The sequence below is a fragment of the Anser cygnoides genome, chromosome Z (assembly GCF_040182565.1).
Source record: "Anser cygnoides isolate HZ-2024a breed goose chromosome Z, Taihu_goose_T2T_genome, whole genome shotgun sequence".
NCBI lineage: Eukaryota > Metazoa > Chordata > Aves > Anseriformes > Anatidae > Anser > Anser cygnoides.
In genome coordinates this window covers 78,407,117-78,434,304 of record NC_089912.1, presented here as the reverse complement: position 1 = coordinate 78,434,304, position 27,188 = coordinate 78,407,117, and the positions used below count along the sequence as shown (strand labels likewise).

Here is a 27,188-nt window from a genome sequence, read left to right as displayed (position 1 = left end):
CTGGACGCCCTCATCCAGATCATCGATAAAGATATTAAAGAGGACCGTCCCCAGTACCGAGCCCTGGGGGACACCACTAGTGACCGGCCTCCAACCAGATTTGACTCCATTCACCACAACTCTCTGGGCCCGGCCATCCAGCCAGTTTCTAACCCAGCGAAGCGTACGCCAGTCCAAGCCCCGAGCAGCCAGTTTCCTGAGGAGAATGTTGTGGGGAACTGTGTCAAAAGTTGAACACCTGAACTCCTGAACACCTGCAGTACATTGATGACATCCTCGTGTGGGGCAACACAGAAGAAATTTTTGAGAAAGGGAAGAAAGCAATCCAAATTCTCCTGAAAGCTGGTTTTGCCGTTAAACAGAGTAAGGTCAAGGGACCTGCAGAGGAAGTCTATTTCTTGGGGGTAAAATGGCAGGATGCACGTCGCCATATTCCGATGGATGTGATCAACAAAATAATGGCAATGTCTCCGCCAACTAGCAAAAAAGAAACGCAAGCTTTCCTAGGCCTTGTGGGATTCTGGAGAATGCATGTTCCAGGTTACAGTCAGCCTATGAGTCTTCTATATTGAGTGACTCAAAAGAGAAACTATTTTGACTGGGGCCCTGAGCAACAACAGGCCTTTGAACAAATCAAACAAGAAATAGCTCATGCAGTAGCCCTTGGGCCTGTCCGTACCGGACCAGCTGTGCAAAACATACTTTACACTGCAGCTGGGGAGCATGGCCTCACCTGGAGCCTCTGGCAGAAAACCCCAGAATAAACTTGAGGTCAACCTCTGGGTTTCTGGAGCTGGGGCTATTGAGGATCAGAAGCCAATTACACCCCAACTGAAAAAGAGATACTAATGGCATATGAGGGTGTTCAAGCTGCTTCAGAAGTTGTGGGTACAGAAGCACAGCTCCTCTTGGCCCCACGGCTACCTGTGTTACATTGGATGTTCAAAGGGAAAATTCCCACTACACACCATGCGACTGATGCTACGTGGAGTAAGTGGATAGCGTTAATTACACAGCGGGCTCGAATGGGAAAACCTAATCGCCCAGGAATCCTGGAAGAGATCATGGACTGGCCGGAAGGCAGAGATTTCGCAGAGCCAAAAGAAGAGGTAACCCATGCTGAAGAGGCACCACCACGTAATGAGTTGCCTGAAGACAGAAAGCAGTATGTGTTGTTCACTGACAGATCCTGCCATGTGGTAGGGAGCCAACGGAAATGGAAAGCTGCTGTGTGGAGTCCCATATGACGAGTTGTGGAGGCCATGGAAGGGGAAGGCGAGTCGAGTCAGTATGCAGAAGTAAAAGCCATACAACTGGCCCTAGAGATTGCCGAAAGAGAAAAATGGCCAGTACTGTATCTCTACACTGACTCATGGATAGTGACAAATGCTCTGGGGGGGTGGCTGCAGCAATGGAAACAGAGCAACTGGCAGTGCAGAGGTAAACCTATCTGGGCTGCTGCCCTGTGGCAAGATATTGCTGCCCGGGTAGAAAACCTGGATGTAAAAGTACGTCATGTAGATGCCCACATGTCCAAGAGTCATGCTACTGAAGAACATCAGAAAAATGAAGAGGTGGATTGAGCTTCAAAAATTGAAGTGGCTCAGGTGGACCTAGACTGGGGACGTAAAGGTGAGCTGTTTGTAGCTCGATGGGCCCATGAAACATCAGGACATCTGGGGAGGGATGCCACATACAGATGGGCTCGTGATTGAGGGGTGGACCTGACCATTGAGGCCATCACACAGGTTACCCATGAGTGTGAGACCTGTGCTGCAATCAAGAGAGCCATGAAGGTAAAATCTCCCTGGAATAGGGGAGGTGGCTAGGGTTTCAATATGATGAGGCCTGGCAAATTGACTATATCGGACCACTCCCACAAACCCTCCAAGGCAAACGGTACATACTCACCATGGCAGAAGCAACTACTGGGTGGCTGGAAACATACCCCATAAACCATGCCACGGCCCCAAACACTGTCTTGGGCCTAGAAAGGCAAGTGCTGTGGCATCATGGTACACCAGAGAGAATTAGGTCTGACAATGGGAGTCATTTCCGAAACAACCTTGACACCTCCTGGGCCAAAAGGCATGGTATTGAGTGGGTGTATCACATCCCTTATCACCCACAAGCCTCTGGGAAGGTTGAGAGGTACAATGGACTGTTAAAAACTATGTTACTAGCATTGGGTACCGGGACATGGAAACAATGGGACATAAACCTACCAGAAGCCACTTGGCTAGTTAACAACAGGGGGTCTGACAGCAGTCCTGGTTCTGCTGAAACAAAACCCCTATGCACAGTGAAAGGAGCTAAAGTCCCCATAGTGTATGCAGGGAAGTGGATGGGGAAGGCGGTGTGGGTTGCTCCTGCCTCGGGAAAAGGCAAACCCACTTGTGGGACTGTCTTCGCCCAAGGACCAGAGTATACCTGTTGGGTCATGCAAAAGAATGGGGATATCAGGTGCGTGCCTCAAGAAGATTTAACCTTGGGAGAAAACTAATCTGTGACCTAAGTTATATGTTGTAGGAAGACACTGCAGGATCAACAACGGGTCACCTTTGCAAGGAACCAGGCAAGTGCAACAAGGACTTGAGCTAAGCTGGTGCTGGCGCCCAGACATCCAACTCTGCCTGCCCTGAGTGACCACTTTGGCAGATGAAGACTAAATCATCAACAGTTTTAAGAACATTTTTTGAGAAGGACCCATAGAATGAAAAGATATACCTACTTATTAATCTGTTAAAGGACAAGGAACAATGGTGATGAGAAAACTTATATGCTAAAGTATGGGGGGCCTGAGAGCGACACAAATGTTATGGAATAAGGGGTGCAGGTTGTTCTGGGTCTGGCTGGGATGTTAACTTTCCCTGCAGCAGCCCATACAGTGCTGTGCTCTGCACTTCAAGCTAGAACAGCAGGGGTATTACACCAGTGTTGTGTCTGCTGTTGAGCAGTGCTGGCACTGCATCAGGACTCTCTCTAACCCTTCTAGGGGGCGGGCAAAAAGTGAGAAAGGAACATCACCAGGGCAGTAGACCAAACCTAAACCAACCAAAGGGATATTCCATACCATATGATGTCGCATTCAGCAATAAGAGGTGGGAAAAGGAAGAAGAGGGGAGGGGTGGGCTCTCGTCGTGAAAATGTCTGTCCTCCCGAACAACGGCTATGTGCGTTGAGGCCCTGTTTCAAGGACGTGGTCAAGCATCGCTCATTAGTGGGAAGTATTTCTGCACTTCCACACAGCCTTTACTTGTTTTTTTGTTGGTTTTTTTTTCCTCCCTTTTTCCCCTTCCCTTTTTCCCTTTAGTTAAATTGTTTAATTATTAATAATTTTTCCTTAATAATTATTTTTTCCTTTAATTAAAGTATCCTCATCTCAAACCGTGAGTTGTTTCTTTCCTTTTATTCTTCCCCTCCTCTTCTGAGGAGAGGGAGTGAGAGAGTGGTTGTGGTGTTCAACTGCCTAGCAAAGTAAGACCACCACAGTACATGACTTCCTGAAATAATTGTGTTGAATTACAGTCTATTTTTTTTTTTTTTGGGGGGGGTGGGGTGGGGGGGTGGGAAGGAAGTTGTAACCTTAATTCAGATCTTGATTCTTGACACCCTAAACCAAATAAATACACTACAGGGCACATTATTCAGTCTTCTATAGATTTTTTTCTGGCTCTTCTCTGTCCACCATCAATATCTTCTTTGATTTGTGGGCAATAGCATGGTATTCCAGTAGCAGTTGTAGAGTACCAAATAAATGACATAATCTCTGTATTATCTACTCTTACTCAGAACACCTTATTTTTTTTATATCTAGGGATCACATTAGTACTTTCTGGGCATACTGCTCTGTTGAGAGCTCGTGTTTAGCTCGTTATCCTGTGACCCTCCATTTGGAGGTGCCACATTTCACACATACCATGTGAGAGTTACCTGTATTCTTGTTTCCTTTCTCTACAACTTTGACTTGAGAATTGTCATTAGCTGGACTCAGCTTGCCAATCTACCCACATCACTGTCATTTTCTGTTATTTTTCATGCCACTGGAAAGTCATTCCTTTCCCTGCCATCACTGGTGAGTTTTAAATTCACCTGGAAAGCTCTATGTTGCAGCTCAAATAAGAATTAATTCGGAAGTGTCCTAATGCCTCCCTTTGCCCAGGAAGCCACACTACCTGACCATGGGATCCCTTCAGGCCTCATAAGCTCTGGTTCTGTGACTCTTCAAGGTCTGATATGGGTAATGCAATGTTTTGGTTTATGTCACCAATAAAAACATCAGTGAATAGCCCAGCAGCTTATCCGGAAACCCAACCAATGTCAACACCGTATTTACAGTTACACTGGGCACTGGTCATTTAGCCAGATCAAAGCTCATGCTTTGATTTTGCTTTCTTCTACTTTGTGAACAAAAATGTGTGTTGACCGAAGTCTATTACATCTTTATCTATCACTTGAACTCGTCGCGTCGTGTAAAAACATTACCAGCTTAATTTGATCAGACAAACTTTCCACAACCCCATAATAATTATTAACACAGCTCTCAGCACCTATTAATTCAATCCCATCACAGACAGACAGCATGATGTCCTACCTTAAAGTTGCCTACTGCAGCCTGATGCAGAGGGTCAGGCTGAAGCTGCTGGTGACGGGAGAGGAGCCACTGATGGTTTCTGGTCTACCCCTAGCCCACCAAGATCAGTGTGCTCTTACCTCCTCAGGCAGCAACAGCAATCCGACCGCTCACAGCTGGCAGCACAGTCCACCCACCCTGTTTGTACATCCAGCTGGCTTCCTAGCCTCTCTTCCCTAGCAGCCCGCAAAGAAAACATACAGATCCAGCCCACAAGTCTGTTGTACAACATTAAGTCATCCCATGTAATCTAATAAAATAAGAGACATAGCACTGATGTCATCTTCTAGTCTCTGAAACGTTGCCAAAAGTAAACAAAAAAAATGGAGGAAGAGGGGGTGAGGAAGGGGATGAAAGTTACATTAACAAAGCAGGGAACTTGATGCTCCGCTTTTCCAAATTTTCTGGATGCACTTTTTTGGCCTGGGGGATTTTAAAGGATGCTGTTTAATGGCTGACGTTACTGGACTGGAATCTGTTTTGTTATAAACCTGTGAAAAGAGCTACGCTGCCTCTTCCAAATACTGAACAACTCTGTCTAATAAAATCCTTGCTGGTTTTGCACTCTCATTTACAGTTGCACCATTTTTATCTAGTAACTCCACAACTGTAAAGCTGCAGTTTGATTTGTTCCTGATACAGTAAATTCAGCTTCCACAGACCTTAATCCAGGGATCAGGACAATTACACCCATGGGGCAGACTCTTGGTTTAAACAAGATTTGCAGCTGGCTCCCCTTTGTATAGACAGTGATCTATCACAACAAGCTAAAATGTATAGTTCTGATTACCTTTTTCCAACAGTTTGAGTGCAACCCTGTATAGAGCACTTCTTTACACAATACAACGATAAATTATCAACAGCCAGTGCCCAAAGACTTAAGTCACCTGGGAGGTGAAACACGATGAGACTGAGTTCTGAGAACACTGATTGTTATCCAATCCTAAGAAACTCAAATACAAAGGATAAATGTGGAGAAATAATAATTTTTTTTAAAAAAGTGATTTTTGTATGTTTGAAGCCTACTACAGATATTTGGCTGTCTTATGTGGGCACGCAGAATTTGGTGGGTGGCATTAGGAAGCATTATGAGTTGTGTATCATGGTGGGCAAAGAGATACTCTGGAAATATCTGAAAACTGTAAATCTCTTAAATAGCTGCATTCAACAGCTGGGGAACAGGCTTCAGGATCCAGAGGCCCTCTGGCAATTCTGTACTCTTTAATAATTCACAAAGAAAGTGCCTGGACGTTCCTCCAGAGTTTTATGGCAACTGAAAGTGGGCATGGTACAGTTACTGCTGAAAAAGAGCTGTAGCAGTGACTACATCAGCTACGCTGGTTTGGTTTTTTAACATTCCAGTTTCCATTTTGAATTTCTGCACATGCAGAACTAATTTATTCTCACATACATGATCATAAGTATATCTAATATGTATAAACTTGATGGCTGGAAACCATACATTTCAATTCATTTCCTCTTACCGTGCATAATACTTATATAACCTTAAGTCAAATCTCCACCTGCACTGAAACACGATCACTGCCAAATTGGTATTCTGCCTTTCAACACTTAAGAAGAATACTTTTCTTTCAGTTTAGATCAAAAGATCCATATAAACTCAAAATACAAGTATTCCCTAGCTAAAGGCTGTCAGCAGCTATTCCTAGATTTACTAAAACTTTCAGCATAAACTCCTTTAGAATTGATACTGATATTTTACCATCAAGTTAGTAAGCAGAGTTTTACAAAGTAATGGAAGACTACATTTCTTAGGTGTCAGTCACCTATCAAGATAACTTCAGGAAGACCCCAAGCTCTCATCAACATGAACTCAATAGTGCATAATGACCTTAAAAAGAAAAGCTCTACACAAAATTAATCCATAATCATTCCTGAAGAGAAAGAATTAGATGCAATGCTCAAGGCATTATCTAACAAACTCATCTTCCCCCCAAAATGGAACTGTTTCCCCTCATTTTCACAACTACAGCTCTTCTGAAAGTACCCGCATGTTTATCACAAACAACTCATGATGTAAGTATTACTTAGACTTACCCTATTTTAAGGATTGGAGTTTTTTTATCCTGTATTTTAATATATGTATAGATATATATATATACACACGCATATATATTGAATTAGACTTCTGTAAGTAACTGAAATATTATTTTTCAATTCAGTTTTACAGAGGAAAATTCCTATTCACCAAGTACTCAGAAAACCTAACCTCAACTAAGTCAATATGATCAGTTCCAGCCTCTTCTGAGCAAAATCAAACATTTCCCAAGCTGTGTCTAGATTCAGCCTCTGAAGAGTTGAAAGGCATGGTAACTCTGCAAAAATGGAAGAGATTTAAAGCAACGACAAAAGAAGAACATTAGGTTTCCCTCGGCTATTCTGAGATTAAAAGCAAACCAGCATACACAACATGACTCTTCACGGGAGTATAGAAGTGGCCATTAAATGATTGGAGGCTTTTACACACTGATCATTTGATACCACACAATGAGCTCCCTGCACTGTATCTCCTCTCCAAAGCTGCTGACATGCAGTCTCAGGACTTTGTTTTTCTGTAGAAGTCAGACGACAAATAAAAAAAGTCTACCTAATAAAATCATTCATGCATTAAGAAAGCCTCATAAGTCAGCAATGAGATGAAAGGATAGCTGTAAAAATGGCTAAGCTATCTTTGCCTTTAAGGACTAATTTTGTGCATTATTAGACAGTGTTCGTCTTTTCAAAATATTAACTGTAAATGCACTAACTTAAAAGCAAACAGTCACAGAAAACTGTCTAAAATTGTGAAGTCTGAAAGTGCTTCATATCTTTAAAAGTGGCATTTATCACAGACAATTAATTTAATAAACCACACTTTATGGCTGTGTGCCACACCTCACCTATTCAGGAAACACTGGAAACAGCAGAAGAACGTATGACTACAACATGGTTGGACCCAGAGTTATCAGATAAGTATGTTGTGAGTGGTATTGACTAATTCACAAGAGGGGATATAGTTTTGCGGCTATGGAAAGGGAGTGGAAAGAGCTCAGCTGTTCCTCCTGTTTAAAACAATCTGCATCAACATTTCCCCAAGTTTTAAAACACAGGCTGTATTTGCTGTTTGTTTTTTTTTTTCCAATGTATTTAATTGTCATTGCATTTGGAGTTCCAATGAAAGGTGTTATAAACATTATCTTCACATCAACACTTATGAAAGAAAGGGAACTTTTCTACGAGCTGTACCATCACTAGCACCCAGAGTATACTAAGTCCCCAGAACTAGTCCATCCTTTCAAAATAAGTGGCTTCAAATGCACCTGCTCTAAGAAAAATGAGTTGTATTGCTATGTCTGGTGAACATTCAATGAAACTGAGCATCCACTTTTTTGGTTACTGCAAGACACATACTTTCCTAAAGATTCAATTGTAAATAAACGTGTATACACCTTCATACTATCCAAATGTACAAATCCCAGTTGGCAAAACAGCTATGGTGTTATCTCTCACTCCACAACCAACGCGTGTCCCCTCCTCACATGGCCACACATCCAGTGGACAAGTACCTAGCCCGAATGCACGGTGGGACCACGGAGTTCTCACGAGGGCACAATCTGCAATTCCTCTAGTTCAGTTCCCTCTCTGCTTATGACTAATGGGCTTCAAGAAAGACAGGAGACCACATGACAGGGAAAACCACATTACTAAATAAAAAAAAAAAAAAGAAACACATGAGAGGGGAAAAATCATGCAAAACAAGCCAGTCTAAACACATAGCAAGGAAGAAAGTCCCAGTGATGGGCTGTGAAAGGGTTAACTGCAGACCTACCCATCTGACTATTGCAGTGAGACTCCAGGTTCTGTATATTAAGATCAATATTCAGTGAATATTTTCAACAAAGCTTCCAATGCATGCTCAAGAAGCAGTGAACTTTAGCAATAATTAAGCTGTGTTAAAAAAACCTGCTCTTAGAAATTGGAGATTGGGAGAAGACAGTCTGGTTAGTCTAGGTCAATGAATGACAGCTCATTACAGCATTGCTTTGTGATCAGAATATCCTATTTAATTTTAATATAACTTATGCAATTTTTAGTATTTGACAGGGAGAAGTTCCAAAAAACAGAATTTCAATATACAGAGTTACATTGACACATATCCTACATTTTCTTCATTTCAACCAAATATCACCTTGTTTCTTTAAACTTATTCTTTAAACTCTTAGTGTCTTTGTTAAACAGTGGTGAAGTTTTGTTTTGCTCAAAAATAATCCCATTGACCTTCTGATCTTTTCAATACCTTCCTCTCAATGACTTTGATTCTGTCAGCATCTATTTGTAACAGGTACCTCAAACTGCCTGCAATTCAAACAAACGTACATGTTTTCCAAGACAGAAAGGCAAGTTATAAAACAGGGAAAAAATGTTTTTGTCCCTTTATTGGTCCTTAGAATATTTTCACAGATGTAATTAGAATTGATCTTTTTCATTATTATCTCAAACTCAGACCTTGTGTATTCTCCCACTTCTTTAAATATTAACAGTTTTTAGGTTTCTCAGTCCCACTTGCTTTTCAGTTCAAACTGCATAGCTGCATAATATTAAATAGCATTTTCAAGATAAAGCTCAGCAGAGTGGTTTTTCTGCTGAAATTTCTAATTTGGGAAGCTGGATGCTGAATGAGGGATACTGTGATGTGTATATCTGCTAGTATTTTCTTAACAGATTCTTGTCCTGAAAAATAATATATTAGTTCTGCACAAGAGTCAACTCTGAATTTTAAAAAATAATTTAAGAAATCATGTCAATTATGGCCAAATAATATTTTTAAATGTCTAATCAACAAAATTAAGACTCCATCTCTGTACATAAGACTAGAAATACATTCCAGAAGATAATTATGTAACAAGTAATCATATATTTTTATTATAATTATATTAAATAAAAATTCCAATGCTCAGGCACTTGCTTTTATAATATTTTTCAGACAGCACAAATGTTAAAAACTGAACTGTTTACATATTTAAATAATTATCTACCATATCCTGGAACAAACAAATGTGTAGGTAGTGAATCTTCCAACTGAGCTGAGCAAGAACACCACTGCACAGAAAAATAAGCGAAAGGGAGCCAAAACAGTTTCCCTCTAAAGGCAAAAACTCATTTAACCGTTAAAAAAAAAAAAGGGAAAAAAACAACCCACATAATCATTAGGGAAACTAGTTTATCTTCTATTTCTGAAAGGATATAATAAATAACAGATACAACTACAGCGTGGGCCGCATCCAGGAAATCTGTGAGGTCTCTTGGACCACACACTCCCTCCCGAAAGTCACACACAGTAATCATGAAGCGGCCCACTCAGGGCAATGCTCAGATCACTAACATATGGCTAGAAAAATAGACATTCCCCAAATGGTTACTACCACCTCAAGAACTACTACCATGGCCAGACTGAATAGAGTAGCTACTGGCCTCTGCTCAGACTTTGACCCCCAAATAATTCCAAAGCAACAAATCTGTGCTTACATGAAGTCTTCTGTTGACTGCTTCATTTATTTTTTTAAAACTTCCACATGGAGAAGCCCTCAGAATTGCCGACCTCTCTGAGCCATAGCCGACAACCACAGAAGTGGGTGTGGATCAACTTGTTCCAGCCTACAAATTACAAACATCCATACATCTAAGAAAAAGGGAAAAGACAACCCAGTACTTCCTGACTGTTAAATTAGAGAAGAGATATGAAAACTTTCACTCAATTACTGGTTCCCCTCTAACTGGCTGTCAGGTAAGGAATACTATTGAAGTAAAACCGCCCTTATAAAGAACCATGTGCTATATTCAAAACAAAGTAGATGAAATAGGAGCCATTCAAAAAAAAAACTGGCCTTCAGCAGAGCCATGATTCTGGGGGAGGTACAATATACTGAATCATTTATTCCACTGTGAGAGCATGCAAACTTCAGAGGGAAAAAAAAAAAAGATCAAGCTTCTGCTGCATATACAGGTTTACGCTGACTATATCCATATATAGCAATTTTCCTCTTGAAATCTGTATCTCAGTCACATGAAGGCCAAACAAAAATAAAGTGTGCACAGAAAAAATTAAGATTTCAAGCTTAAAAAGTGGATCTGCCTCTACCCATTAAGGACAACATTGAGCAGCAATTTTCATTCTTCTCGTGGTTCGTAAATGAAGAATATTACTACATTACTTAACCATTAATGGAGTAACAGTATGTGCATGTTACAACAAAAGAAAATTTTAATTGAAACTAGCTAAATCCAGAGCTACTGTAACATACAATTCATCCAGTATGAAAAAAATAGACAGTAATATGCAAAACCAGAATGGTACTATACTATATAGTTAAGAGCCTTTACAAAGTCACCGGTTTTGAATGGCAAACAGAACCAGTGGGTGGACATATTTATTATTGTTTAAACAGGACAGTAGTTACACTGCGAGAGCAGCAGACAGACTACTTCCACCATCTGGTAATGAGATAAACACAGATTAGAAGGTACAACATTTGTTTCTCACACACAGATTTCAGAGTCCATGTTGAGCCCTTTGTGTTCACCCTCACACCCTCCCTTAGACCTTCTGCCTGCTCCTCTCTTTATGAGGACATTGCCCTGCGTGCAGCACTGTTCTAGACAATGGCTGCGAACACGTAGCTAGTGCTTATCTGTTACTGTTTTTAGCTACTCTTATCAATTACCATTCATTTAAAAAGTAAAAACACTAACACTAGACCATACCTGTTTCCTCTCTGAATAAGGAGAATTTTTGAGTTTCTGAGGCCTTGCAGGAAACCATGGGAAAGTAACATTATAAAACACTGATTTCAAAAAAAAAAATATATATATATATATATTTTTTTTTTTTGAGAATTTGATGGAGGAGGGGCACCTAATGGTCTAAGCCAGCCCACAAAAATAACCATCAGATAATTTTTCCCCTAGATTGCAAACCAGTTCACCACGCTACACAATGGGACTCTAATTACCCATTCTTCATTTATCAGACCAACATCTGCCTGAAATGGGTCATAATGTCTGAAGATTTCAGAGATAACATGGGGTATATTATATGTGTTCACAAAGATGGCTATGTACACTACTCCCCTTAGCTGATGAATGTCTTCGCTCAGAGAGCAAGGCACAGGTCTTATAAATAAACTTTCACATTATCAGATACAGAAAAACACAGGTGAGTAATGAGAGAACTGATTTTGATCAATCTTCATCTTTGTTCAGTCTTTATGGTCAAGAAAATTAGACTGGAAAGGGACATTTTCCAAGTTATCTGGCTCATTTCATGCAAATCTGAATTTCAAACACCCTCACTGCAGAATGTTTTTGTAGTCAGTAAAATAATACGTTCTATTTAGTTGTAAGAGCAAACATGAATGGAAAGTGAAACAAACATCAGCTCATATGTATGCTATCCCTTGGCAAAAAACTCTACAGCCATAGAATAGGATTCAGAACAAAAAACTTCAAATGGAAGATTTGTTAATTGGTTATTAAATTATTTTTATGACAATGTTAGAACTTGCTGAGCATCTTGCTTTTACACCTTTAGGAATCATACAGTAAAGAATAAAGAACAAGAGTGTCTGACAACTTTGACAGATAAGCCTTAATATTAACATTTCTGCTACACTCTGAATTTTATCCATGATTATTAGAGGAGGGAAGGATGATAGTAAAGACTTTTAAGAGCATCAATTAATTGATGATCTCCCTTCCATACTCTAACCTCCAAAAAGAATATTTAACAGTATCCTAAAAAAAAAAAATGGACTAGTTACATAAAGATTTGGTGGAAGAATCATTATTATGGATACTAGGTCTGAGTTCATTGACCAGTCGATGTATTGATTGACAGCAAGATAGAAGGCCTTTTTTGCAATAGTTTCTCAGCTACTTAGCTAAGTTTCTCAGCCTTTAGCAAAAGGCTAAATGAAAATATATATATATATTAAAACTATTTCTTTTGGATTGTTTTCACATATTATATCCAACGTATGAATCCCTTCAATACATTCCCTGATTCTCTGGCAAAGAACCCTGCATTACTTTTCAGCTAAAGGTAGGTATCTGAACAGTGGCTTCACAATATCTGAGAGATTTCTCAGAGGTATAATTAGCTAATGACATGGCTGAGCCTTCCCCTGTCCATACATGAGAGGTGTTTTAGTGCAGCAGAAAAGTTAAACCACTTTCCAGTCTAAACAGAAGATTTATCTTCCTTTATCAATTCAGGAATACACAGCTGCAATGCTGCTGACTATGATTAAAAGTGTTTGGCACAGCTTTAATAAACTGTCAGAACAGAACTGTATTCGCTGTGTGCAAATACATTACCAGTTCAAACATTTACAGGTATCAGATGATGACATTTGAAGATACGAATACTTCTGGGGTTTCCTACAGTTTATTCTTAAGGTGGTCATAAAATAACTCTGCTGTAGTAACATTAATTACCATTCACTCAACATGCAGAGATCAAACGAACTACTACATGCAAACACCCCAACCATAACAAAACAGCACTCACTGCTATTTACAACAAAATTCAACAGCCTCACCTACACAAACCCAAATGTTGCCTCTCAGACCTCTGTGCAGTCCTGCCCTCCCCGCCTCCAAAGCCACGTACTTCAATAAAGCTCATTTCGGTACGTGAAGTGAACTGTATGGAGTTCTCGATCATCATATTTCATCAGCATACGTGGGAACAGACTACAAAGGCTCAGGAAGGAACTTCCTAATACCTGCATGATCCTTGCCTTTGTAACCTGGCCTCCACTGCAGCAGCACAGGATAACCTGGGAATTCAGCCACTGCTAACATCGATGGCATACAAAATAGGCTAATACCCAATATGAAAAACGCTCTATGGCAGCATAATCACTGCACAGGCTTTCCCCCTCAGGCAATGTTGCTTTCCCCCATGTCTCGAACTACAGAGAAAAGGAGGATAAAATAGTTTATTTGGCAGCAGAAAAATAGAGGGAACATTTAGGTGGTCAGACACGAAGAAGCCGGCTGATACAGCCTGGAACAGAAGTGTTGGTAATTTAACTTTCATTGTCACCTTAGAAAAAACAGCGATAGTACGTTAGTTTTGTCAATACTTGACAGAACACTAAAGTATGCATGTGCAGCACATGGCTCCATGTTCATTAATGCCAGATTGCCATCTGGTACATCACCATCTGGTACGATCACCACGCAGCAAAAATTCACCCCAGAGCAGGTGTGGACACAATCACTATTCTGTCACATTTGCCAGAGCACAGGATATTGCATTCACGAGGACTTTGCACCAGCTGCAGTAGGACAAACAATACCTGGCCTGGCATTATCAGTTGTAGACAGACAAACAGTATGTGACATAGCAGAACACCTGCTAGTACAAGATGGCTAAAATTTGGGTTGACAAGGTATGTTTACGCTACATCTTTGCGTCATGTGACTACACTTTTTTAATGTGCTGGTAAGTGCCCTTAGGATATACCACTGAATCTATGCTCTAAGAACCCAGTAAATCAGTGTTTGTAGAAAGGTAAGCTGCACAGCATTCTTCTTCCTCTACAGCTCTCTGTCCTGTTTGGAGACACAAGAGCTTTCAATCTTTTCTCTAACATTGTAGGGAATCTCACATATTTTGTATTCATGCCAGCAGTTACAAAGGTACCTGTAATAGAAGGGAGACAGCCTAAGAAATGCAAAACTTTCGTATTAATTAAAAATTCACACAACTGTTAGAGAAAATAAATCAGAAAAACCAAGCAAGTATGACAGACATAGCTGCTTAGATTCCCTAAATGAGACAATATGTATTATCTCATCTGGCAGTTTAGCATGACTGAAATGAAACTTAATTTGTAGTTGACGCCAACTGGCAGGAGACATACAAATGTTCATGGTAATTTTTGTGTTTTGTTAAAAATGTACTTCTGTCTTAAATTATAAAGAAAATGAACAGGAGGCTTTTGGTCTACAAAGTACAATATTTGCAGATGCTACCCTGAGCTTTTAACTCACAGAAAAATGTGTCTTGAGTTTTTACAATTTAAAAAGACAAATCTAAACTTATGCCAGGTCAAATCTTCTACCCAGTACCCCTGTCTCCAAAAGCAGCCAAAAGCAGATGTCTGGGGAAGAGGATAAGAATAGTGTAAGCATTTAGTCATACTTTCCCCAAATACTCTCCAGTCTCCAACAATTTGCAGCTCAGCGACTTTCAAAGTCAGAGGTCATGCTTATGTATTTAATAATACTCTACAGACTTTTTCTTCCATTCATTTTGTCCAGTCTCCCTTCAAATCACTATAAATTTTCAGTATCCACCACATCCTGTAGAGTTATACAAGTTAATGATGTGTGAGTGAAAACAATATTCCTTTTTGCTGTTCTGAACCCAACACCTGCTAGTTTCATTGATATGCCCATTATTGAACCAGGAGAAACAATGATCCCTACCAGCCTCAGCATACCATGCATGATTTTATAAAACTATCATTGCCTCCCCAGTTGTCTATTTTCCTCATCAACTTAAATGTTCTTTGCACAGAAGGCGTTAAGCATCTGCAATTGCCCTTGTAGAACTTCTGTAGTTTTTTCCCAGTTCCACTTGAACCTTCTTGACATGGTGGTCCAGAAATGCAGATAATACCCAAGATGTACCCCCAGGATACAAATGGCAGATTCCTAACATTCCGGTTTTTTGTTTTGTTTTGACTGTGACATACTCACAGAAACATTTATTACAAGTGTATGTTCTTATATCCACAAGATAACAGTCAGCATAGAGGCCATCACTTTATAAGCAAAAGTCAGTCTGTTTTACAGCATATACTGTTTCACTGCCCAGTTACTTGGTCTTATAAAGTATTTGTGCCCATGTTCGCTACCCTGAATAACAAAACAGCATGTGCAAATTCTATCATCTATCATTTCTTCCGAATCACATATGAACAAATGAACAGCACTGGCAAATGAACAGACAGATCCATGCACATCTACACTGGTAACTTCCCGCTGTTGTAACAACAAACTGTTTATGTCCACCTTTTTTTTTTGTTTGTTTGTTTTCTTTCTTGCCCATGCAAGAAGCATTGCTTTTCTGCACGATGATAGCTGCTTGTTTTCCTTAGGAACCTTTCTGAAATCTCAGAAACCTAAAAATCAACCCCATCTCCATTATCTATATGCTTCCAGGTTTATGATGTATTAATTCCCCTTGAAAAATTCATGTTCTCTAATCTCATATTTATGCATGTGTCCACCATGCCTACTCCTTGGTACACACCACACAGACTGCAGGCGCACTGGTTTGTGGTTCCCTGAATCTCCCCTGGAATCTGACCGAAACTGCCACACGTTTACCATTTTCAGTCCTTCGTTACCAAAGCATTTTACAGAAAATGTCATGGTACATTTAGCAATTATTTTATTTGAGTCAGTTTTCTGTACCTCCTGTAAACATTTCAGATGGCAACTGACCTTCTAACTAGTCTCCCATGAAAAAGTACTCCCTTGCAGAAACTTCCATCCATTTCTTCCACCACAAACAAAAAGAGCAAAACTTAAAATGTTTTCTACTATCGCCTCACCTTCCCCAAATATTCTTTTTTATTTCCCAATAATCTGTTGGTCCTATAAACTTTTGAGAAGACTTCCTGCTCCTCAACCTATTCCTTAAATTATTTTTTAACCTGCCTTCTTACAGATAATTAATTTTGCCAGAGTTTGTCCCTTCCGTTTTCCTCTTTCAGACACAACCTGTACTAAAGAACTAAAGCTGCTACCCCCAAAACTGCATTTTTCAAAAAGTATTGATTACACAATGGTCTAGTATTAATATCACAAAAATAACTAAGGATGGAGGCCAACAGTTTCTTATGAAAAATGTTATCACCATCACCTGTAAACTAACTGAAAGAATTCAGGAGAAAGGAGGTTTCTCTCTGAGCATTAATATCTGCATGAACTGCTTTTCCCAATCTACAGGATCATCAGAAGTCTGGTGAATTTTTCATTCCACAGATTCTTCAATACAGATGGCTAATTTAAACCACTTGCTCTACAATGAAAATACTTTATTTTTCTCTATGACATTTCCTTCCATGAAAAGGATAGCTACATTTAGAAAAAAAATAGACTTAGCCAAAAATGTCTTTCCTTTTGTAAGTTAGGGTTACCAAAAATATTTGTCCACACCATACAGATCCAGAAAAAAAGTAACCTATCATATTAGCAGATAATGATAACCTAGAGAAGGTAGCATGTTTGTTAGAGGAAGAGATGAGAACTCAAAGTAGAAGAATGACCTGACAAATAGTGTCATCTTCAGTAAGAAGTGTGCAAGATGCAGCAGTCAGGCTGAAACAATAAGCAATAAAACAAACAGTGAGAATGATGTCTTAAAACACTTGTCCTCAGATGAGGATCTGCCTAAACATGAAAAAAGAGTTACAGTGCTGCAAAAACATTATTTCAGCAAATATGAAGAGGATCTCATTGAGTTTTATTCAACGTCATTAAAGCCTCAGATCATATGGAGTCTTAATTTGGGCTGAAAATTTCAAAATAGATGTGAAACAATGAAAGATCACCCAAGAAATACATCTAAAATAACTGGTGTGCAAGAAAAAAAAAAAAAACTCTGAGGTGAAAGAACTGAGCTTAAAGAAAAAGCAGACTACAGTAAAAGCAGTAAGAAGTAACCCAATAAAAACACTCGATAAGAAAAACAACTGTCTTCTCCGTCCATGACAGATGTAGGATGGTGTTAAACTACAACAAGAAAGGCATGAATTGGATAATATGAAAAGAAAAATTTCCCATGGCAAGATGATGTTAGAGAGATTGCTGAGTCCCTTAAGAACAAGTCACATATGACAGATACAGATGTTCCTAACTTGAAGCAGATGAATGGATTGGATAATTCATAAGGTTTCTTCTATCCTGTCTTTTTGTGATCATTTCATAGAATATGACTCATAGAATATCCCAACTTGAAAGAGACCCACAAAGATCATTGAGTCCAACACGTCACTACACAGGACTACCTAAAATTTAAACCCTACGTCTGAGAGTGTTGTTCAGACACTCGTGAACTCCAGCAGCTCAGTGCCATAACCACTGCCCTGGGGAGCCTGTTCCAGTTCCCGACCACCCTCTCGGTGAAGAACCTTTTCCTAATATCCAGCCTGAACCTTCACTGTTGCAGCTCCATGCCATTCCCTTGGGTCTTATCGCTTTAGACCCTTCACCGTTTTGTTACCATTTTGGAAGCTCCCTAATAGTTTTATGCCCTTCTTATATTGTGGTACCCAAAACTGCATGCAGTGCTTGAGGTGAGGCCGCACCAGCACAAGAGCAAAGCACAACAATCACTTCCCTCATTATTTGCTTGGGACTTGAATCAGAACCTCTTCTGTCCAGTGATGACAAACAAAAACAGAGTTACAGGGCTGCCTTGGAAAGACAAGGTTACAAGCAGCCTGCTCATACACAAGCTTTTTATACAGACCCCCTCCCTGGCCGTATCCAAGAAGCTTGTGGAAAGAAAGGAAGTCTAGGAGCATCCAAAAGCTGGATGAATTGTACCAAAAGCATGGGCTTCTTTTTTCTAACCTTCTCCAGATATCCCTCAAACATGCATTGGAAGCAGATGCATACTATGCGCATGTACAAGAGTGCTGATGCAGCCTGGAAGTAACAGATCGTGTATTCACTGCATAATGCATGCAATATGAAACAGCAAAACTATATAAATTATGCTGATATGGACTAGTCAAGCATCAAAGAATTAGAGCATTCCTAATGCTCTGTTTTAGTCTGGACTTTCACCCTTTCACGTTAACATGTCCCATTCTTGCACTGAGCAAACTCAAGAGAGACTGGATATTTCTGTTCTCCAAATTTGGCTGCGATAAAAGGCAAGCTCTAATTCAAGCTGTCAGGGCTGTCATGGAATGTGGTCTGGGTCACTTAGATATAAAGATTGGTTGAAGGTAATTACACTGATTTTATGCAGTCATGATCATGACTAATGACTGAATAAACATGTATGCTCAACACAAGCCTCATGCACATTTCTGAAAACTGGCTACCTCCACTCAATTATCTAGCATCTCAACAGAGCAATCAGCTGGCCAGTCTGTGGAAAATCTTGCACTCCAGCTGTCATGTACTATGTCTATTAGTAGCCTAAAGAAAACCTAAAACAGAGGGAAAAATGAGATCTTAGTTAACTCTTGAAAGGTAAGCCATACCAGAGCAGCACTATCATGAAAAAAATCAATGCACAGAGGGAACAGGGAGAGGACATTGCATTAAACTTTGTATTGAGCATAAAACTATAACCTCACTATCATGCCAAACTTGGCCCACTACTTCATGTTGAACTCACAAGTTAAAATGATTTCTTAAAAGCACAGAAACAAGTCCTCAAATGACTGAATTTAAAATTAACATATGTGCAACCAATTTCAACATATAAAAAAGGTACATAAAAAGTACATTAAAATATTTAAACTAGAACCTACATTTGAAATTTCCATTTAAGTGCTCTCATTTCTAACCAGAATTTTCTTATAAACTTTAAATTACCCAGGCCCACCTGTGCAGAATGATGGTCAGGTTTTATCAGTTGTCTCATCTGAAACGCAGCTGCAATTGCTAAAATTGTCACATCAACCACATATACTTCCTGTCTTATTCTGTGATATAAATTAGATCAATGGAAGGCTGAAGTTGAGAATTCGCATAAGGTGCTCTCCGCTGATTACAAGCACTATTCAATGCACACTATTTATAAATACTAAACAGCTGTACAAAAAGATGCTGTTCTTTGCATGCAAAGAACTTTCTTGAGACATTCTGTAGAAATCTTGTTTCAGTGAACTTGCAGTGGTTTTAACACTACTGGGCAGCTGAACTCTACCACAGCCACTCTCTCACTCGCTCTCCTCAAAAGGTAAGGGGGAGAAGAGGCTCAAGGTTTGAAATAAAAGGCAAGAAGCAACAGGGATATCACTTACCCATTATCCTCACAGGTAAAACAGACTCAGCATAGGGAGATTATATTTATTGCCTATCTCTAGCAGACTACAACAGTGAGAAACTAGAAGCAAATTAAAAAGACTTTCCCCCATCCACCCTCTTTCAAATCCTCCCCCTCCAAGCGATGCAGGGGAATGGGGACTGTGGTCAGGCCCTGGCGCTTCGTCTCTTTGGTCATGGTCACTCTGTGCCCCACGCCGGGTCCCTCCCACGGGATGCCGTCCTTCCCAAACTGAGCCTGCAGGGGCTGCCCACAGGCAGCAGCTCTCCAAGAACTGCTCCCATACGGCTCCGTACCACGGGGTCCATCCCCCAGGAGCAAACTGCTCCAGCACGGGTCCCCCACGGGCGGCAGCTCCCCCCAGACCCCTGCTCCTGCGTGGGCTCCTCTCCACGGGCTGCAGCTCCGGCCCGGGGCCTGCTCCTGCGGGGGCTCTCCATGGGCCGCAGCCTCCTCCAGGCCACATCCACCTGCTCCACCGGGGGCTCCTCCACGGGCTGCAGCGTGGAGATCTGCTCCGTGTGGGACCCGTGGGCTGCAGGGGGACAGCCTGCTCCACCAGGGGCCTCTCCACAGGCCGCAGGGGAACTGCTGCTGCCTGCCTGGAGCACCTCCTGCCCTCCTGCTGCACTCACCCGGGGGCTGCAGGGCTGCTTCTCACTCCTCTCTCTCAGCTGCTGTAGCACACCATTTTTCCCTTCCTTAAATCTCCTCTCCCAAAGGCCCAACCAGTGTCTCTCCCTGGCTCAGCTCTGGCCAGCAGTGGGTCCCTTTTGCAGCTGTTTGGAGCTGGCTCTGGTCTGACATGGGGCAGCTGCTGGGCTCTGCTCACAGAGGCCACCCCTGCAACTCCCCTGCTACAAAACTCTTCCCATGTAAACCCGATATAAAGCTCCAGACATCTGACAGATTGAACCTTCATTTGCAGCACTTTGTCTTTTACACATGCTTTACTGCAAAAAACAGTAACTATGTTTACAACACTGCATATATGTCACTTGTTTCAGAAAAAAAAAAAAAGACTAAATATAAAATCACTCTTTTTTTACAGCTTTCTCTCCACAAAATTTCTGTTTGCATAGGACATTATCAAAGGAAAACACGTTCTAAGATACCAACACACAAGCACGCAACCATTAAAATAAAGCTTCTCTCAAATGTATTTGAAAGCATATAAACCCAGTGCATTAGCACCACCACACACTCTAGTAAAGAAGTCAGTTTCTGAGAAAGAAGGCTCAGTGCAAACTCCGAAAAAAGTGTTTACAATGATCCCAGATGTAAGCCTTGCAAACTGCAATTCACTGACCTATGTAAACTTATTTGCTTTTCAAATAATCTTCTGGTGAATACCATTGCAAAATCTATAAACACAGATGGCACCAACTGGCACCCTATCTGCAGTCTCAACAGAAGATCAAATACAGAGCCTGAATTTATCCTCCCACATCACAGGTGATTCTTTCCAAACAGGTTTATGGGATTACAACTAGAAACTGAATGAAGTTGTGCCACAGCTATCCATAGTCCCTGCTACCTTAAGAAGTCACACTCCTTAAATGAAACTACTTTAAAACCTGAATGGCCTTTAACAAACCATTGCAACATTTCAGTTCAAATGACATCCAAGTTATAATTGCTAAAATTAACATGTTCGCACTTTCTATTAGCAGTAAACTAAAAATAATTATCCTAAAGCAACATAACATATGAGTCTAGTTTGGATCCAAAAAATTCTTGCAAGATGAAAAGGCCAATGACACACAATAAAATTTTATAATAAATATCAATTGTACTAAAGCCCATTAAATGATTTTATCTACAAAACTTACTATTATTCATCTAGAACAAAGCAACAGCATAGCTATTGTTAATGGTGAATTGTCATAAATGATGCATGAGAGCACATACAAAACATGCAATGTCAGGTGTTTGCATAATGAAGGCCAATTAATGAACTCTAATGCTAATTCAAAACCAAAACATTTTCACAGATAAGACTACACATACCATGTATATAACATGGATCTAACTATATCTCCAGTCTTTAAAATAATATGACGGTATTAAGGCAATATAACTTGAAATGGGACATTGACACCAATGATAAAGGAAGCTGTACAGCTGCTTTGGCAAAATTTTTTCATTAATCTTTTCTTCAAGAGGCAAAAATGATCTGAAAACCAGTTTAAAGTACAGTTTCCTTGTGTGTTGGGGTTCAGTTGTAACTTAGTCATCTCAGATGGTTGCAACGCTATACAATGTTTTCTCCAAGACATTTTTTTTCTCTTTTGACAGTATTTCAGAGTTTATCATTTAGTTTCCATGCTTTCACCAGAAGCCCTCAACCCTTAAAAAACAAAACATGCAAACAAACAAAATATTTAAACTGATCCAAATAAAAAATGTTTCAAGGAACAAATATTGTTGCAGCACTCTACCCACGCAGCTATGTTTAAATGTTCTGGATTCTCCTGTGAAGAGCTCACATCTAATTTGACCAGAAAGCTCCAAATTGAGAGAAAGTTTTTGTATGATTCTGAGGACCAGGAGACAAGGAAAACTGGAGAAATTAATCTTTACCAACAGACTAATTTATTTATGTTTTACATTTACAGGATTCTAGTGATCATGTCAAAAACACAGCTGTCTCTAATTATCTTCTACTGTGATTTATTGTGCTTGGTCATGGAAAAGGTAATTGCTCAAGTGCTACATGTATTCCCTAAGTTCAGAATTCCAGGTATATTCCTGATCTGCTCACACATATTGGTTGCATTTGCAGCCACTTACTCGAATTTTGCAGCAAATTTATACCTTAATTATTTTTTCATTATGGATTTATTTTCTTTGGAGTTACTTTCCACAAAACCTTCTTCTAGAAAAATACTTCTAGGAAAATTGATTATTTTATTCTCTGATTAAGTGGTGTTAAAATGCTTATCTGTGATCTATGTCTGACCTCCTAAAGTCTAAACCTAGGGAGAAAGTAAGACAATTAAGAAAAATCTCAGATCAGCAGTATTTTCCGAAATGCATTAACTATGATCAACAACATAGCATGAAAATGACTGAAATTATTTAATTAGAAGATTGTTTAAAAATAAAATAATAGAACTGCTATAGCTTTCAGAGCCATGAAGGTGTATTTCCATACCTCCCAAGCAATGTAAGCAGACAAATAATAACAACACTAGTTTTTTCCCTGTCTTTACTAAGGCCGTAAATTCAATTTAATTCCAGTTCACCTGTAGGTGCCACAATGATTTTGGAATAACACACCCTTTTAGTTCTGCATTTACAGGGAAGATTTTGGACACTATGACCTGGGAGAATTCTATCAATTTTTGTGAAAACTGGAAAACCAGAAGTTGGAAATGGCCCAGTCAAAACTTACCAGACTTGTCAACTATAATCACATCAGCAATTGCCTCTGCATCAAAGAAAGAGCTCTGACAGCTGGTAATACCTTCCAGCCACTCACCGCCTCTGCCCTTGCTCCCAAGCCAGTTAAAAACGCTGACACCCCACACAATTTATCCCCTCAGCAGAAAGGAGTGAAATGGGAACTGTTGTGGGTGAAGGGAAGCATTGAAAGCAGAGAAGAAAGGGGCAAGAAGGCAAGACATGGGGAGAGCCCCCACTGATGGGAAGGAAGGAATGGGGACTCAACTGCTTCTCATTCCTGCCCTGTAACGAGCTGGCTTGAAGGTGACGAGGAAGAAAGTCCTACAAACTGGTTGTCGCCTACCACGGAGAACCAGGAGCTTGCTCAGGGCTAGGGATGGATTGAGTCAGCTAAGAGCTTCCACCCCATGTTCAACGCAGCCTCCAGTCACAAACACTGCTTTGCTTTCACTGGGGAGCCATCCAACTGGTACTGAGCGCATCTAACACAGGAGAAACTTGTGGAAATACAAAGCTTGATTAATAGTCATTGTGTTCTTCAGATCACTCAGAAAAATCATGAATCCTCCTTTCCATCTAATGATTATTTAGAAAACACTGCCTACACCACTGCAGTACACAAAACAAGACACTGGGTTTTTTGCCTGGTGCCAGCTACAGGATGACCCGCAGCCCAGCGAGGCTCTTCCAGGCTGTGCAGTGACCTACAGCACTTCATCTGTCACTGCCCTGCTGGAGTACACAGCACCACAAGCACTGTGCACAACTACAGGCTACAACACAAAAATGGACCACAGCAATTACTGGCTTCCTTTCAGCCTTTGCTTTCCGTACTCCCAACCCAAGCTTGCCAGCACAGCACAATCAAGAACAACTTAGGTGATGTGGTGGAACACGCTTTGATTGAATAGGAAGAAAAGGAATATAATGTTCTTGTGCAGAAATGCTGTGTCCAGTCACAGTAAATTATATTCTTAAAAACAATCGACCCACTACTGTTACTTGCCCAATATGCAGGTACATCATCACCCAAGCATGTCCTAGAATGCTTAACAGAAACAGATGATTAACTAAAAAAAAATAAAAATAAAAAAAAAAACACAGATAAAGTGAGCAATTTCCTAAGTACTGTTTAAAAACACCCTATGACCAAGACAGAGAAAACTTGTGAAGAAAGCAGAGATGTGAGTAACGCCGTAGTGGTTGCAGTTAGCCTACACAATGAAAATCATGTAACAGTGCCATGAAACTGTGTCCGAGATAAAACCCTTTCATTAGCAATGGCCGTGACAGAGCAGATGCAGATACCCTGCATCTAACAGTGGCTGGAAAAAAGAAAAATACTCAGAAAGATGCCAGAGATTAATTAGGATTACACCTTTGTAGCATGTTTTATTCAGAGGAATAAAGAGGAGTATTGATTTAGTGTCACTGATGCTTTCTGATAAACCCCTCTTTGTGCACAGTAGATATTTAGGCCTCGGTGAGTTACAGTTCTGTGAGGTTTCCCTGACCGAAAGCCAACCTTCCCCTTGAAAAAAACAGGGCTTCTGCAGGTGTGAGCTTGTATAGCCAGAACCCAGTGCGGGACGGGGACGGAGCTGACAGCAAGATATCTGTAATGGTGCCTAGGAATGTTTTCCTAAGAACGCCAAACCTTTTAATTCACATATATAACATTTTCTTCCAGACGAGGTCAGCCGGAGCTTTTCATTGTCGCGGTTACTCCCCGTAACGCATCTCCCGGCGGGATCTGTGCATCCGCAGCGTCCCGCGCGCTCGCTTCGGGCACAGCTCGAGCTCGCCGGGACGGAGCAGCCCGGCCCCGCTGCCACCACGCCTGCCGGCGGGACACAGCGCTGCCAGCCCGCGCCGGCCGCAACTTCCAACCCCCGGCGCCGGGCCAGCAGCCCTCTACCGACACCCGCGCCCTGCGCTCCGCTCCCTGCCCCGCAGGACCCCAGGGAACAAACCGCCCCCAGACCCCTCAACCAGCATCGCCCCGGGGGGCGGGGGGACGAAAAAAAGCCGCACGGGGGTGGGGTGAGCAAGGCGCCGGCACCATCCCCGGTTCCCCTTCCCCTTCCCCGCAGCGCCGGCGCCCTCCCGGAGCTCTCCGCCTCCATCCCCGCCGCCGCCTCGGCGCCGTGCCCGCGGCCCCGGGCGCTCTCCCGGGGGCACGGAAAGGGAGCGCTGCCAGCGCCCCGCTCCCTCCTTCCCTCCCTCCTCCTCCTCCTCCTCCTCCTCCTCCTCCTCCTCCTCCTCCTCCTCCGCCTCACCTCGGCCGGGCAGCGCCCGCTCCCCGGCGGCTCCTCCGCGCTGCGGCCCCGCCGCCACCATGCGCCGAGGGAGGAGGGTTTGGGATCCCGGCGAGCGCCGACCCGGCCGCCCCCAGCCGGCGGGAGGGAGCCGCGGCGAGGGGAGGGACGCGGCGGCTCTGCCCTGCCCACCACCGGCCCCTCCGTCGGCAGCCGGGGGGCGCCGCCGGGCGCACCGAGGGGCTGCCGGGGGGGTTCGCCAAATGCCCGGCCGTGGTCTGCCCCCCCGCCGCCGGTAGCTTGTTAGCTTATCGACAAATTATCTGCAAATCTGCTATTTTCTTTTTTTTTTCCTCTGGAATCTTTTCCCCCCTCAAAACTAATCATTTTCACTCCATCTCCCTTACAAATCCCTGTTAACATTCTTCCAGTTCCAAAAAACCACCCCGACGACACAGGCTTTTTAAGAATTCTGTGATTTTTGAAGTGTTGTAAGTTGTCTAGTTCTGTGTCTAAGAGCAGTGATCCGCAAATATCTGCAGAGAAAATTACGGTTTGGGCTTGGGCATGTCTCCACGTGCCGGTGCTATTCCCTGCTCTTGTGCCCTCACGTAACGTGCTGGTAGCTGCAAGTGGGTGACAGGTGTATATAACTTCACGCAGCTTTTCTCAGTCAGCTCCACTTGCTAGATTGGAGCTGGCAGTTGCAGTAGATAAGCCAGCCGTTACACGGGTAGATAAAATAAATCACCCCGGGTATCTCAGGGCATAAACAAACTGCAACACCAATGTAAAACTCCATTTGCTGTGGCTAATTCTGCCCTCCTCCAGGGAAAAAGCAAGCTCTCCTTTCACAGCTATCAGAGCGCTATCTTCCATGAACGCTGCGTTTGCTGGAAGCTGTGTAGTTGCTCTTCCACCCTGACAGCCCAGGGGGATCTACAGGGGCTGGTGCAGCCCGGAGCTACGAGGTCTTCGCCAGGCCTGTGCAGAGCCATAGTCCTTCTCGCTGCATCCAGTCGTGGGCCTCTGCCTTTTTAATTAGCGCCTGCTGCTTAGAAAGCCAACAGCCTGTTAGTGTTTTCCTGTGTGTATGTAGGTTGAAGCAGAAGAAACAAGCACAAATAAACAAGAATAATGTTCACGTAGCAGAGCTATTAAAAACATATATAGGTATTTACATTTAGGAAAATGGAGCAATGCTTTCATGCCTATGTTTATCTTCCAAACTTTACTTGCATTACTTTTCCCCTTTCTTTCTGAAGGAGTTGTCAACTGCAACGTTCTAACTTTTATTAAGTATATTTTAGGTTGTTCCTATTAAAGACTCCGAAGATTCATTTTTAACAAAATAAGGGTGTCTTTGTAAAGCTGAACTCTCTGTGACCTCTGAGAGTAGCTACTTTAACATACAATAGGAGACAACTCAATAGGCCTGTCCAAAAATAAACATCTGTTTAAAGAATATTTTTACCCTAGAGACTTCAAACAAACAGGGCAGTTACAATGTTATTTGGTAATACAAAATGAATGTAATAGATGTATTGATTCGCAAAAGCTATAATGCATTTTGCATTCCAGCCTTTGAGTACACTTTGAGCTGCTCTCTGCGATAGATGTTTCTACCACTTCTGGATCAGAGTGTTTTCCCAAACAGATAAAAGGCCCGTGCCATTTCAAAAGGATGTGTTAGAGCCGTGAGAGTCCATCAATAACATCAAACAGGGGAGTATAAAAACAGCATTGCAAATACTCTTGTAGCAAAGAACATGTTTCTTACTGATCACTGATCATATGCTAA

General features: G+C 41.6%; 1 protein-coding gene across 2 annotated transcripts in view; it reads right to left on the bottom strand.

Moving 5' to 3' along the window:
- Positions 1-25,548, bottom strand: part of LHFPL2 (LHFPL tetraspan subfamily member 2) — a 139,777-nt gene extending 114,229 nt beyond the window's left edge. For both annotated transcript variants that reach the window (XR_010827956.1, XM_066988982.1), the window contains exon 1: positions 25,409-25,548. The gene's annotated coding sequence lies outside the window, so the exon portion shown is untranslated. The remainder of the gene's footprint in view (positions 1-25,408) is intronic.
- Between the last annotated feature and the right edge of the window lie 1,640 nt (positions 25,549-27,188).